Below are 14,057 nucleotides of genomic sequence, written 5' to 3'. Positions count from 1 at the left end.
AGGTCCCCAGGAATTGAGACTGCTCATGGAAGACCTGAGCCAGCAGAATTTAAACGGGGACCCACCTCTGTGGAGCTTGGAAATGAAGTGGAAATGTGCTTAATAGCCCCGGGACAGCCAGAATCCCAGCGTGGCCAGCAGAGCCTAGGAAGATGGCCCAGGCTCTCAGGCCTGGCTCCCTAGGGCCAGGCAGGGGTGGATGTTCTGGTGGAAACAGAGCAAAGTCCAGCAAGGCAGTCCTCCCCTCTCTTTTTAAAATTTTTTTTTAAAGAGAGAGGGAGAGAGAATTTTTAATATTTATTTTTTAGTTTTCAGCAGACATAACATCTTTGTTTGTATGTGGTGCTGAGGATCGAACCCGGGCCGCACGCATGCCAGGCAAGCTGGCTACCGCTAGAACCACATCCCCAGCCCCCTCCCCTCTCTTTCTGAGTACACTGAAGGAGATGCTCCCCACCCTGCCCGTCAGGCATGGTGTCATCCCCTAATATCTTGTTTCCACTTGGGCTTGTAGGCCACACATGATGGCTTTCTTCAATTTCCTTCACGCATAATCAAGCATGTGTGTCCTCTTTGCCACCTGGGGAAGGAGAGGAACATCTATAGGGCTGCTGCTCCCCCAGCCCCCACCAGAGCACACTTTAGGTCCCCAGTATTCCCTGACAGTTGGCTCTGAGCCCACCACCTGGTTCTGTGTGGACCCCTCTCTGGGTTCCTTTTCCCTCCCCCATGCACTGCCAGGTGATGGCAGCAGCCTATAGGCACATGGTGGGGCCGGGAGGGGAGGTTGGGGGCAGCCCTTGAATTGAGGATGGAGCTATGTGGGGTGGAAAAATTCTGGTCTGTCTGTGGCTCCTCATACTAGCATGCTGAGGCTCGGGCCTCCAGGAGTCCAAACAATGAACACCTATGCTGTTTGCCAGCACAATCTCGGCAACCACCTGACCATATAGGGAGTGCATATTTCCTAGACCTGCAAAACAAAGGAGCACAGACAGAGTGTCTTTTAACAACAGATATTTATTATTTCACTGAAAGAAGGTCAGAGTCTGAGATCAGGGTATGCACAGGAATGTGTCTCCAAAGCCTCTAGGGGAACGTTCTTCCTTATCCCTTCTGGCTTCTATCAGTCCTTGGGCCTGCTGCACCTCCAATCTTCCTAGAGCTGCGTGTTCTGAACAAGCAGGCCTCTGGTCCTGGGCCTCCATCTGTCCTGTTAGGGGATCAAAGGGTGGCGTGAGGACTTCTTTTAGTTCTACAGGAAACTGTACACCTTGTTGTGCCTCGGCACACCCACTTGCCACCAAAACTACCTTCAGAAGCAGCAGGAAGGAACTGGAAATGGAGCCGGGGCCTATTGAACCACAATCTGTGCCGTCCCATGCATTTCTATACGGCCCCTTGTTGTATAGCATGTTTCTGGAAAGCCCAGCCACACCAGTCACACACAGGGAGGGAAACTGAGGCTCTGAAGAGAAAGGCACCAGTGACAATAGACAATAGACTGCTTGGGCCGTCCTCTGATAGGCCTCGTGGTCCCTTGGGCAGGGTTGGGCACCCTTGTGTTGAGCCTTGAAGTTCTCATCTGAAGGGTGAGATGGCTCTGCATCCCCCCAGGGCTAGCAAGAGACTGTGACACATTTGAAGCCCTGTGTCTCAGTGTTCTGTTTTGTAAAATGGCCACCACATGTGCTGCCAGAAATTCCCAAGGGAAGGTGAGGGTCTGGCATGGGCAGGAGGCTTAGCTCTAAGGCATTGCCTGGCCCACAAAGCTTTCCTCAACCACCCTAATTCACCACTTACACCCACAGGCCCTCTTGGCCTGGGAGGAGGAGACCCAGCCCTAAGCCTGCTAGTGGAGATGGGGTAATTGGCTTGGTGTGATTCTCTTAATTGCACAATAATTGTAGAAATGTAAATTGCTTTTTGTTTTCCTTTATTTTTTAATGTGTGTATGTGTATGTGTGTGTGTGTGTGTGTGTGTGTGTGTTTAAATGCTAGGGATGGAGAGCCCAGGGCCTTGCATATGCCAGGCAAACACTCTACACCTGCCACCCAATTAAATGCTTTTTTTTTCTTCTTCTTGATTTCAGTTTCCACACCATAGAAAAATGAGATTTTTCTTTCTAAAACACCTTTCACAGTGGACCAACTCCAGAATGTTCCATTGCAAAAGGGTAAAGGACGAGGAGGCACAAAGGACTCATCATGGGTTTCCTCTCTTTTTGACATTGTTTACTTTTTTAAAACTAAAAAGAACTTTTTTAAAAAATGAAAAGTGACCTTCACTTGTAGCTCCAGTGAGCTGGATCTTAGGGGGGGAAATATTCCCCAAACCATTTCTGCCAGCCTGTTTGGAGCCCTCGTGGGTGTCCCTAATTCTCCTAGCTGGCCTCATGCAAAGGAGGTGACTGGAGTTCTGTCCCCGTCTGGAGTCACTCCCCTGTCCTGCCAGGCTCTGACCACTGGGACGTCCTACCCGGCAATGGCAGATGAGTGCCCCTGGGAGCCACCAAATTCTGGTTCAGAAATGATGAATGGGAACACACAGCGAGCTACCCTGACAGATTTGCAGAATTGACGGAACACTGCTGAGTGCTGGCTGCATGCCAGGCCACTGGGGACATGCGACTGGGCACAGGAGGGACAAAGTCTGGTCTGGGGCTGTCCCCTGTCTCCTCCTCCTCTCCCAGGACCTTCACATGGCCGCTATTGGGCTGTTAGGTAATGAGTGGTCCTTCTTCCTGCCTTTTGATGTTTTTTTTTTCTGAATTTTCAGAATTTACTACAATGAACACATATCTATTCTCTAATTTCCCTTAATTTGAAAATGTAAATAATCACAATCTCACCCCCAACACACACACACACACACACACACCAAACCCAAGTTCCAATTTGTACTTTTCAGAAAAGGTTCAGCCTGACTTCTCATTTTAGAGATGGGGAAACTGAGGCTTAAAGAAGGGAACTGTCCAGTCCAAGGTCACTGGGCCATTAGGATTACGCCTCATTAACATGCTTTAGGAAGTTCCCTTCTCAGGTTAGAGTTCCAAGTGGGGGGAGGGTCTCTGTTTTCATTGGCCAGGAGCTGCTCCCAGCTAAGCTGAGAGGTAAGAAGGTTCCCAGGGTCAAGGGCAACCTGAGACTTAATGCTCAGAAGCCCATTAATCTTCTTTGATGCCCGGCACCTGCCCAACAAGCAGGGCCAGCCCCTAGTGCCTGGTCACCAGAGAAGCCCGGGAGCCTGGCTCCTTCTTTCCCCAGATTCCCCTCCCCCTCCCTCCCATCCAGTGGCTGCTCAGCCCTGACCAGCTCCGTGCTCCTCTAGTCCTGCCTCTGTCCCAGCCCTGGCCCAGTCCTACCTATCCTCTGGTCAGTCCTGGGTAAGCTCCCACTGCTGTCTGAGCTCCAGTCTCTTTCCCTACCTCCTTGTGAAAAAGGTTGAACAGAAAGGTTCTGCCAACCGGCCTCAGTCACACCTGCTGCCTACAGGAGCAGGCTGGGCCTTGCTGGCCCCCTTGAGAGGTCTTCCTGAAGTTTCCTGGGGGTGGCAAGACCCCACCAAACAGAGCCTCGGGAAGCTGTTTGGTGGTCTCCTGTTTTACAGATGAGGCTTGGGGCGAGGATCTGCCCAGGTAACATAGCTCCTCCTAGAACTAACTCCTCCCTACAGCCTGGGCACTGGGCTCTGTCTGGGCTCAGCATGTGGGACCTGGTGTGTTACCAGGGCTCTTTGTGCCTTAGTCTCCACACCTCCAGTGCCAATAGGCAGGGTCCTCTGCTCCGAGGCTGAGGGAAAGATGAAAGATGACACTTGAGTGCTGGCAGCAGACTGGTTAAGCATCCCTGGCGGAAGATGGAGGTGGGGAGGGTCACCTGCAGGCTCCACATCTGCATGCGCCCTTCACTCTGCCTGCGCCAAGAGCAGGCAGCTGCTGCTAATGGGGGGCTTCTCTGGCCCTATTTTACGGACGGGAAGCAGGCTCAGGTCTGTGAGCCGCACATTGGCTTGGTGACTACCTTCCAGGGACAAAAACCCAACTTCAACCTGCTTTCTGAGAAAGCAGGCAGGACCATCCTGCCTGGCATGTCCTCGGGGATCTGTCCTCACTGCCTCCACTCAGCACGCAAACCTCTGTCTGTTGGCCTCGTTCTTCCCACCATGAAAGGACAGGTGGCTTCCCACTGCCTGACGGTTCTGAGCAAGGCCCTTGTGGATCATAGTCCCAGAGGCAGGATCCTTTCTGGCATCCTACTCCCCCATCCCAAAATGACCCTGGACCAATCACTGTGGTTGGGCAGAGAAGCTTAGATAGGCCAGGGCGCGCATGTATCTCCCTACATAACAGATACTTCTTTGTGTTGCTGTTTTTGTTTTTTGTGGTGCTGGGGATTGAACTCAGGGAGTTGAGCATGCTCTAACCCTAACGACATTCTCAGCCTAGTACTTCCTAGATTAGAAATGGCCCCTCAGTCCTCCGTGAAGCCATCTGACCCTTCTCCTGCAGCCCTATCTGTAGCAGTCCCACAGCCCCCAGTACCCATTGCTGTGTCTACAGTGTCCCAACTGCCCTGACTCCCCTGCCCACCCTGCTGGGCTTAGAAACTTTTCTAGTGCGTCCACATGCATCGGGTGCTGCCAGGAAGGACGCCCGGCTCACCCAGGCTGGGCTACTCCCCAGCAGACAGGTTGTACCTCGGGGACAGGAACCAACTGGGAGTGCCCCATGGGACCAGGTACAGGGCAGACGCTGCTAATGATGTGTAAAATGCATGAATGAGACGCAGGTCCAACTGACAACACCCTGGCAAACTCTTGCTCTTATGTCTCTCTCTCTCCACTCACCAAATCAAGCTGACTCTGAATGTGGAATTTGGCATCAGGTGACCTTGAGCCTAAACCCCGGCCAGCCAGCCATAGCCGATGCTACCTGTTACCCACCATGTCTCCTCAGCCATGCCCACTTGGGGGGCCTCGCAAACCAACTCCCAGCTGCTTGAGACTCCCTTTGGGGTCCTATATCAGTCTTTTCTTTATTCTGACATCTGAGTCTTGCTGACCCTATAGGGACTGACAGTGCCCCCTACTCCTGCCAGGGCTGGCCAATTCCTAGAAATAGTAGAGGAGACCTTGGACGCACTCCTCTCAAGTGCAACACAAGCAACCCTGGTCACACCCACCACCTCCTCTTTGGGACTCTCACACTCTGGGACACTATGCACCTGTGCTCATCACCCCAGGGCCAGACAGCTGGGGATGTAGCTCAATGGTAAGTGCTTGCCTAGCACATGCAAGACCTTGGGTTTGATCCCCAACACAACCACCACAACAAAAGTTTAAAAATCAATAACAAGAACAAGCCCAAAGGCCCTCTGGCCATGCAGGGCAGAGCAGAGAGGCTGGGCAAGTGAATGCTCCCTGGAGCCCTCAATCAGTGACTGTCAGGAGCTGGTGGATAAATGCCCTCACTCCTTCACCCCTCAGGTAGCATGATACTGGCACGATTGTCCTGGGAAGTGAGAAGCCAGAGCTGGTCTGGCGCTCACAGCTCCTGTGGATCATAAACAATCTCACAGATCAGTATCAGATAAAGACACTTCCTAATCTTGACTTGGCACTGAACAAATAAAGCCACTAGGCACACCATGAAAATACCAACGTCCCTCCTGTGTTCAGTGAGATGAGCGGCTGCTACTTTGTTCCACCTGCAGCGCCAGCCTCACTTTATCTCTCCACGTTCTAATAAAACTCATTAAGATACCCAAGCATGGAGTTGCTTCCCCTTCCTAAGAGCATCCAGTCTGGCTCTGCTTCCTTGGACCCCTCTCAAAATCCCCCAACATAAGCCCAGGTCCTAGTGTGAGTCCTTCTTAGTACCATCCTCCTTGGATGCCCTAGGTTTCCCCGTGAAATTTGCTCTCACTCACTGCAGCAAGTCTATAAACCCAACTTTACCAATGTGGTTCTGGGAGTCCTTGGTGGGCTGGAAACAGCTCCTAGAGTCCCCCTGCAGAATAAGTTCCAGTCGCCCCCAGACCTGAGCTGCTTGCTTACAAACCCTGCTTGTTAGCATCTCTTAGCTTTCTGTTACTGTGACAAAATACCTGAGATAATCAATTTATAAGGAGAAAAGCTTTATTGTGGCTTATGGTTTTAGAGGTCTCAGTCCATGGTCGCTTGGCCCTGTGGCCTTTGAGTCTGTCATGAGGCAGACATGGTGGTGGGGAGCACTTGACAGAGAAAACTGTTCACTTCACAGCAGCCAGGAAGCAAAGAAAGAGAAAGAAGAGGGGCCAGGGCTCTGACATCCCCTTCCAGGGTACATCCCAAATGATCTAACTTCCTCCCATTAGGCCCCACCTCCTAAGGCTCCACCTCCTTCCAATAGGACCTCAGCCCAGAGACCAAGTCTTAAATACATGGGCTTTTAAATACATCCAGGCCCTGACAGCTGACCTAAAGTTCCATGAATTGAGACCTTAAAACCTACAAAAAAATCCTTGGCACGACTTGACTTGCAGCTGAGTCACTCTAATCTCTACCTTCACTTTCACATCTCTGTCTCAGTTTCTTATCTGGAAATCGGTTATTGGATTTAGGTTTAGTATTAGTTAAGAAAAAGAGTCGGAAGGACTCTTTTTCTTAACTAATACTATATGCAAAGTCTATAAATCAGATGTTGTGGGTGAGCATGAATTTGGTGACAGGGAGGACACTGTTCAATCCATCGCCATCTGACCCACCAAAAAGTCATTTTGGTCCCACGTCCCAAGACAGATCTACCCATCCCAATGTGCCCCAAAGAGAGAAAATGGAAAGGATGAAGGGGTCTGCTAAGGTTTGGTCCTCCAGGGACCTCTGTGTTCAGGGAGATTCTCCAGTGGCTCTATTGGGAGATGGGAGAACTTTTAGAAGGTGGGGTTAGTAGGAGGTCCTTAGGGGATTGTGACACCCCAGCCCCTTCCTCTTTCCTGCTCATGAGGTGAACAGTTTGCTCCACTACTTGCTCTCCCCACCTGCCACTACCATTTGATACACTCACCAGAACCCAGAGCAATGGATCCACCCTATCGTGGACGGAAACTCTAAACCTGGGAGCCCAAATAATACTTTTTTTTTTCTATGTAAGTTAATTTTCTCAGGTGTTTCATTATGGTGATGGAAAGCTAATGGAACACAGGGTCACTTAGTCCAAAGTAAATGTGAAATCCTCTGAAATCTAGCAGGCAGCCCTATTCGATGCTGTGGCTGAATGCTCGATCTGAACCTGGGGTGGTGACCTGCTTTCTGGGACCTGTCTTCTGTGGCTTGCCTTTGCATCTACGGCTCTCCCTCCAAGTCAGCAGGCCTTCATCCATCTCTGTGCCTGTCAGTCCAGGCTGGCAGTGTTTCCCCCGGTGTGACAGTCCCAGAAAGCCTGTGGGTGCCCTGTGTAAACCACAGAGGTCTATGCCATTGACGAGAAGCTCTGCACAGGTCCTTCCTGGATAATTCCATCTCTGTCCCTGGATTCTGGGACGGTCGGTTGGATGCATGAGTCACATCCCTAATCTCTTCAACAAAAATATTCAATAACGTTTTTGGGGTTGTCTTCGGACCACACCTTCCTGGCCGTGGAGTTCCTAATTTTAGCAATCTGGACATGCTGAGGACCTCTCAAATCACCAAGTGCTGGTTCCTTTTTTACTCAACACTTCCTTCCTCAATTTATGGCTTTGCTCTCAATCTGTACGACAGCTGCAAGAAGAAACCAGACTGTATCTACCATACTCTGCTTGGAAATCTCCTGGGCTAAATATCCAAGTTCATGGCTCACAAGTTCCATTTTCCACCCAACAGCGGAGTTTTGTGCCACTCCATAACAAAGCTCACTTTTCTGCCAGTGCCCCCAAATGTGTTCCTCCCGAGCCCTCAGGAGAAGCACCTGAATGTTCATATTTCCACTAATACTCCGTTAATGATGATTAATTCATTCTCTAAGACAATGAGAGCTCTTCCCATGGTTCTCCTCATTTCTTTCTAAACCCTCACAAGGAGAACCTTAAATAAATGTTCATATTTCCACCAACAATCCCTTGAAGTCAATCCAATTCAGCTACAACAAAATACCACAGATGGGGTGACTCATAAACAATAAAAATCATGGTTCTGGAGGCCAAAAAGTCTACTATCAAGGTGTTGGCGATGACAAAGTCCCTCTTCCCATAATGTAATATGGCAGAGGGCAGAGAGACAGAGAGAGGCTTAAGTCTTCCTTTCATAAGGACCCCACTCCATGAAAACAGCATTAATTTTTTAATGAGGGTAGAACCCTTATGGCCTAATCCCCTCTTAAATTCCCATCTCTTCACACTGTTACAAAGGTGATTGAGTTTCCAATACATGCTTTTGTAGGGACATATTCAAACTATAGTACTGGGTTTTTTTTTTTCTATCATTTTCTACTACTATCACCAAATACTTGAAGCAGGCGAACTTGGTGAAGAAAAGAGGTCTATTTAGCTCACTGCTCTGGAGGTTCAAGGGCATGACCTTGGCATCAGCTCAGCTGTGGGTATGCCCCCAATCACCTAGAACTTCCCACTAGGCTTTACCTCTTAAACTTCCCGCCTCCTACCACCACATTGAGAGTCAAATGTCTAACATATGAACCTTTTAGGGAGATAAATAACATCCAAAATGGAACTGGAGATTATCACGCTGAGTGAAATAAGCCAATCCCCCAAAACCAAAGGCCGATGAATGTTCTCTCTGATGTGCGGATGCTAATTCACAATAGGTTGGGGGTAAGGACAGAAGTACTTTGGATTAGACAAAGGGGAATGAAGGGAAGGGAGAGGGGATGGGAATCCCAAGACAGTAGAATGAATCAGACATCTTCCGATGTTCCTATGCTCATATGTGAATACATGACCAGTGAAACTCCACATCACGCACAGCCACAAGAATGGGAAGTTATGCTCCATGTATACGCAATGTGTCCAAATACAGTCTGCTGTCACATATAACTAAAAAGAACAAATTAAGGGCTGCGTCGTGGCTCAGTGGTAGAGCGCTTGCCTAGAACGTGTGAGGCACTGGGTTCGATCCTCAGCACATAAAAATGGATAAATAAAATAAAGGTATATAAAAAAGTCGTATCTGTTCGGAAAAAAATTAATTAAAAAAAAAATAACATTCAAACCACGGCACCCCTTGAACGAACCTCTCCAGCCTGTGTTACCCAAGACCAAAGCCATTTCCACATTTTCAAGGATTGCTGTAAAAATTACCACCGACTCGATGGCTTAACATTATAGAAATCCACTCTGGGGCTGGGATTGTGGCTCAGCGGTAGAGCGCTCGCCTAGCACGGGCGGGACCCGGGTTCGATCCTCAGCACCACATAAAAATAAAGGCATTGTGTTGTGTCCGTCTACACCTAAAAAAATAAATATTAAAAAAAAAAAGAAAAGAAATCCACTCTGTTTAGGAGGCTACAAATCAGCAAGGGAGGCACCTTCAAGGTGGCGCTTCCTCTCAGAGCCTCAGGGGAGGGTCCTTCCTTGCCTCTTCCCAGTTTCTGGCTGCTTCCAGACGTCCCTGGTATTCCTTGGCTCCTCTCCTCCCTGTGTGTGCCTCTGCGTGTCCTGCCCTCTTCTGACCAGCACACCCCACCAATGGATTCAGGCTCTTCCTGATCCCCCGTGGCTGTTGTGACTCTCGTTCACATGAATTCTGCCTTAGCATCCTTCTTCTTCACGGTCCCCTCCTCGTCACACATGACCTGCATATTTTGAGATGGTCTCCACCCAATTCCTCTTTTAGATAGATAAGGCCCCATATCCTGAACCGCTGGACCACGTCGGCTTTAACTCTGCTGAACTTGACAGTGTAACCCAGCACTTGAAGGGTAGTGAAGCCCCTACCCTTCCAATGGACTCCTCCAGCCCTGTCTCAGGAAACCCACCTCCCTAACCGGCCAGGCCCCAGCAGAGGCTTAGGTCCACAGGCCCTGTTCTCCTGCTCCTTGGCCCTGGTTGGGCATGCATGTCCCAAATGCACCCTTTTTTCCCAAGTGGCCTTGTAAGACATGCTGCCCTCTGCTCTCTGGGCTCTGTGAGTACTGGTCAATTTGCCTTTCTCGTCTGTGTTTCCCTGACTATGCTATACTTTTTGTGGTAGTGGTTACTACTGGGGATTGAACTCAGGGGCACTTGACCACTGAACCAATCCTCAGCCCTATTTTGTATTTAGAGACAGGGTCTGGCTGAGTTGCTTAGCACCTCACTGTTGCTGAGGCTGGTTTTGAACTTGCCATCCTCCTGCCTCAGCCTCCTGAGCCACTGGGATTACAGGCATGCTCTACCATGCCTGGCTATGCTACACTTAATCACACCAAACCCAACTGAAATACCTCATTCCACAAACCCCAACCGAGACTTCATCTTGATTAAACTGATTACATCTGCAAAGACCTTATTTTCAAATAAAGTCACATAATGAGGTTCCAGGAAGGTATGGAATTGAGGGACACCAGTCAATTTATTCTACCTTGTATCAGCTTCCATCCCTTCTCTGCCTTGCTCTCCACTCCCATATTGGATCAGTTCCCAATTAAATTCCTTGCATTCTAATGCAGGGAGCTGAGTTTGCTACTAGCAGAGTCCACCTAAGACCCGGCCTCCCTGTGCTGAGCAGTGGGGTCCTCCTCTTGAGGCAGGGTGAGAACCCTAGCCCCTTCCTCTGAGGTGCTACAAGAGAAGACAGCTAAATCCTACAGAGACCAAGGTTTAGGGCCTCATGCAGCCCAGTGACCACTTCCTGACTCTTGGAAATGGAGTGCTTTGAATGAGCCCCCAAATTATCTTTCTTAGAAATGGATGGGCTATTGGAGCATCAACATGCCCTTTGGGGACAGGAATTATTTGGGGGGTAGATGATTTATTTCTTTTGAGTTTGGATACAGAAATGGAAAGCCATGCCCACTTTCTGGGATGCATGTAGCATTTATAGTGGGCAGAGCTTGAGGTTTTGGGGGATGGGGTGTAAAAGACTTGAGCTTCCTGGAGGGCAGGCCTGTCCCTGGCAGGAAGGAGGAAGGATTTTGCCCCTCTCCGAGATGCTGTGAGCCTGGATTATGGGTGGGAGAAACATGGCCAAGGCAGAACCTTCTGGAGGGAACAGGCTGGTCTGTAGTGGCTGCTAGACGGGGGAGGGCAGCGGTTAGTGGGAGATCAGTCGTTATGTGAAATGTACCTGTCCGCGTCACTGCTTCAGAGGAAATCTCTGCCTCTGTTTGGGCCTCACTGGGAGACACTTCCTTCTGGATCCAAGATTTCCTGAGCTCAGGAATAGCCCACTCCTTCCATGAGGCCATGTGACCTTCTGCTATGGTCTGTATCTGGAATGTCCCCTGTCCTGAGGCTGGGTCCCCAGAGCAGCAGTGTTCAGCGGTGGAGCTTTGGGGCGGTGGTTGGATCATGAGGCTCTGACCTCAGCAGTGGACTCGCAGTTGGGGTGGACTAATGGGAGGCGGCGGAAACTGAAAGGGATGGGACCGAGTTGAAGGAGTAGGTCCTGGGGGTGTGCTCTGTGGAAACTATAACCTTGTTCCTGCCCCTTGCTCCCTTCCCTCCTCTCTACTCCTCCTTCTCCCCCTCCCCCTCCCCTTTTCTCCTCCCCCTCCCCCCCCATCTCTCACTGGCTGCCTGGAGGTGACAGCTCTGCTCCACCACACCCTTCCTATCTTGACGCTCTTCCTCACCTCAAACCCAGAGCCCTGGAGCTTGCCGACCTTGGACTGGAACCTCTGAAACCATGGGCCCAAATAAATCTTTCCTCCTTTACATCGTTTTTCTCAGTTACTTTATCACAGTGACCAAAAAAAAACGGACTCACCTACCTCCACCTTGGTTCACACGACCGTCCTGACCCAACCCCGGTGGCTGACGGAACTGGGGTGCTCATTGGCCTGCCCATGTCACAGGCTATAAAAGGTGGAGTCCACTTCCTGGTATCTCCTTGACTTTCCAGAAATTCAGAGCTCCAACAGCCCATTCCCAGGTTCCAGCTCTCCTCTGAGCTGAGTGTCACTGCTGTCCCTGACCCCAGGCGCAGCAGCCTCGTATGGTTCTGGTTGGTCAGAGAGGTCCGAGTCCATCCTGGGGCCGGCATAGGGCTTCCATTGGTGAAGAGGAGATAAGGCCCAAGGAGCAAGGACAGCAGAGAGGGGGGTGCCTTGGAGACCCTGGGGCAGCATGGGGTGTGGGCTCCCCGGCCGGCAGGGAGGGGCCTGTGAGCCCTCAGGGTTCAAGGGAAACCTACCTGACAGGCTTGAGGCCACTGAGGCTCCCGTGGAACCCCGGCTCTCTCTGCTGTGGCTACGATGCAGCCTTCCTGAGGACTGTGGAGCCTCGGCCGCAGGCACAGAGCCCAGAAACTCCAGGGGCAGCGGGCAGGGTGGGGCAGGCCCTGGGGCCAGCGAGGCTGGAGGCCTGGGATGGAATGCTCAGAATGTAGGTGGGGGCCAGCTGCCTCCCCAGGCCTGACCTGACCCAGCGGCCTCCCTCCTGGGCCCCCCAGACTCCAAGCCCAGCCTCATCCAGCATCCCTGGAGTCGGGGAGGATCCTGGTCTCCGAGGAGGAGGCTGTGGCCTCTGCTGGGTGGCATCTCCTCTTAGCTCTCTCCCTCGTGAATGGATGTAGGATCGGTGACCATGTGAGAGGTGAGGTGGGCAGGGGCAACCGGCGGCTGCAGGGGCCACCTGGCACCCTTAGGGACCATGGCTGCCTCATCCCAGGGAGAGGGGGAGATGCCAAGAAGGGTGGATGGGCCTGGACCCCACCACCCTGTGCCAGGTTCTGCCTGCACAGACCGCTTGCCCTGCCCACTGGGGGCAGGTATCAGAAAGGATCAGGCCGCGGGGTCATGATGCAGCCACCATAGTTGTCAGCTGGGCTCATGGCTCTCCCCGTTGTCCTCCTGTAGGACCTAGAGGGGACTCATCTGCAGAGACAGAGGTGAGCCCATCCTCCTCCCCAGATGCCCAGAGCCAGGCCAGGCTGCTCAGAGGGGCTTGGGTTCCAGGAGGCAGGAGAGGCCCCTGCTTAAGGCAGAGGCCCTGAGGACTCCACAGGTGGCTGGTGGGGGGCGGGTTGTATGAAGATCCGGGGCTTCAAAATGACCTGCTGCCTCCATGGGAGGGTGGGAGACGAGCACAGGTGGTGTCTAATCCACCTGGGTCCAAGTCCCCCTCTGCCTTGTCCTGGGAGAGTGGTGGCCTGCCTGGGTCTCAGTGTGCCTGTCTCTAGGGTGGAATCAGGCATCTGAGAGGGAGGTGTCTCTGGTGTCGACGGGACCCAGAAGTGAAGCAGGAGAGTGCTGGACCTCATGCACCCTCCATTGCCCCATCAGTAGATGAGGATTCCAGACCCAAAGGGTCCAGAGGCCATGCGACACAGTGGGGGGACCACGGGCCTTCCCAAGGCTGTCTGCTCCTACTCTGTGCCAGGCTCTGCTGGAGGGGCTGCATCCAGGAGAAGCAGGCTAAACAAGAGAGTAAGGAGCCAAACAAAAAGTGGAGCCAGGCACAGTGGCCCAGGTCTGTAACCTCAGCTACTCGGGAGGCTGAGGCAGGAAGATCACCTCTGGGGAGGCCCTCCAGGAAGGAGGACCTGCAGGCAGAGCCCCAGGCACAGAGCAGAGCAGGTGCAAGGTGGAAGGAAGCTGTGGGCTCTGAAGGTGGGGCAGCTGGAGGAAACAAGGCTACAAGTGTGGCAAGGCCAGGGGTACAGGTGGCATTCAATTCCCCTTGTTCCAAGAACCCAAGTGACATCCAAAGCACACTTGCTTCTCTCATGGGGCTGGCACTCAGAAGGTGTGGCAGCAGTGCCTGGCACATAAGCAACATGACATAACAGTGAGTGAGTGAGTGAATCCTGGCCAGCCCTTAACTCACTGTGTGACCCCAGGTGAGTGTACTCCCCTCCCTGGTCCTGTTTCACTACTGCCAAGACACCCTCTGAATCATGATTCTCTTCTCAGGCAGTATGTAGGGGGGACCTAGCTGCA

General features: G+C 51.8%; 1 long non-coding RNA gene across 2 annotated transcripts; it reads right to left on the bottom strand.

The window, feature by feature from the left end:
- Positions 1-1,000: 1,000 nt before the first annotated feature.
- On the bottom strand, positions 1,001-12,588 carry LOC144370016 (uncharacterized). 2 transcript variants are annotated; one of them, XR_013429928.1, is made up of 2 exons: positions 11,889-12,588; positions 1,001-1,213 (listed from the first exon to the last, which is right to left on the bottom strand). It is a non-coding gene; the product is annotated as an uncharacterized LOC144370016 (long non-coding RNA). The 2 variants fall into 2 exon arrangements; XR_013429927.1 differs by having other exon boundaries at positions 12,311-12,588.
- Positions 12,589-14,057: the final 1,469 nt, after the last annotated feature.

This window comes from Ictidomys tridecemlineatus, chromosome 13 (assembly GCF_052094955.1).
Source record: "Ictidomys tridecemlineatus isolate mIctTri1 chromosome 13, mIctTri1.hap1, whole genome shotgun sequence".
Taxonomy (NCBI): domain Eukaryota; kingdom Metazoa; phylum Chordata; class Mammalia; order Rodentia; family Sciuridae; genus Ictidomys; species Ictidomys tridecemlineatus.
Note: the sequence above shows the minus strand (reverse complement) of the source record. Positions and strands in the feature narration are given on the sequence as shown.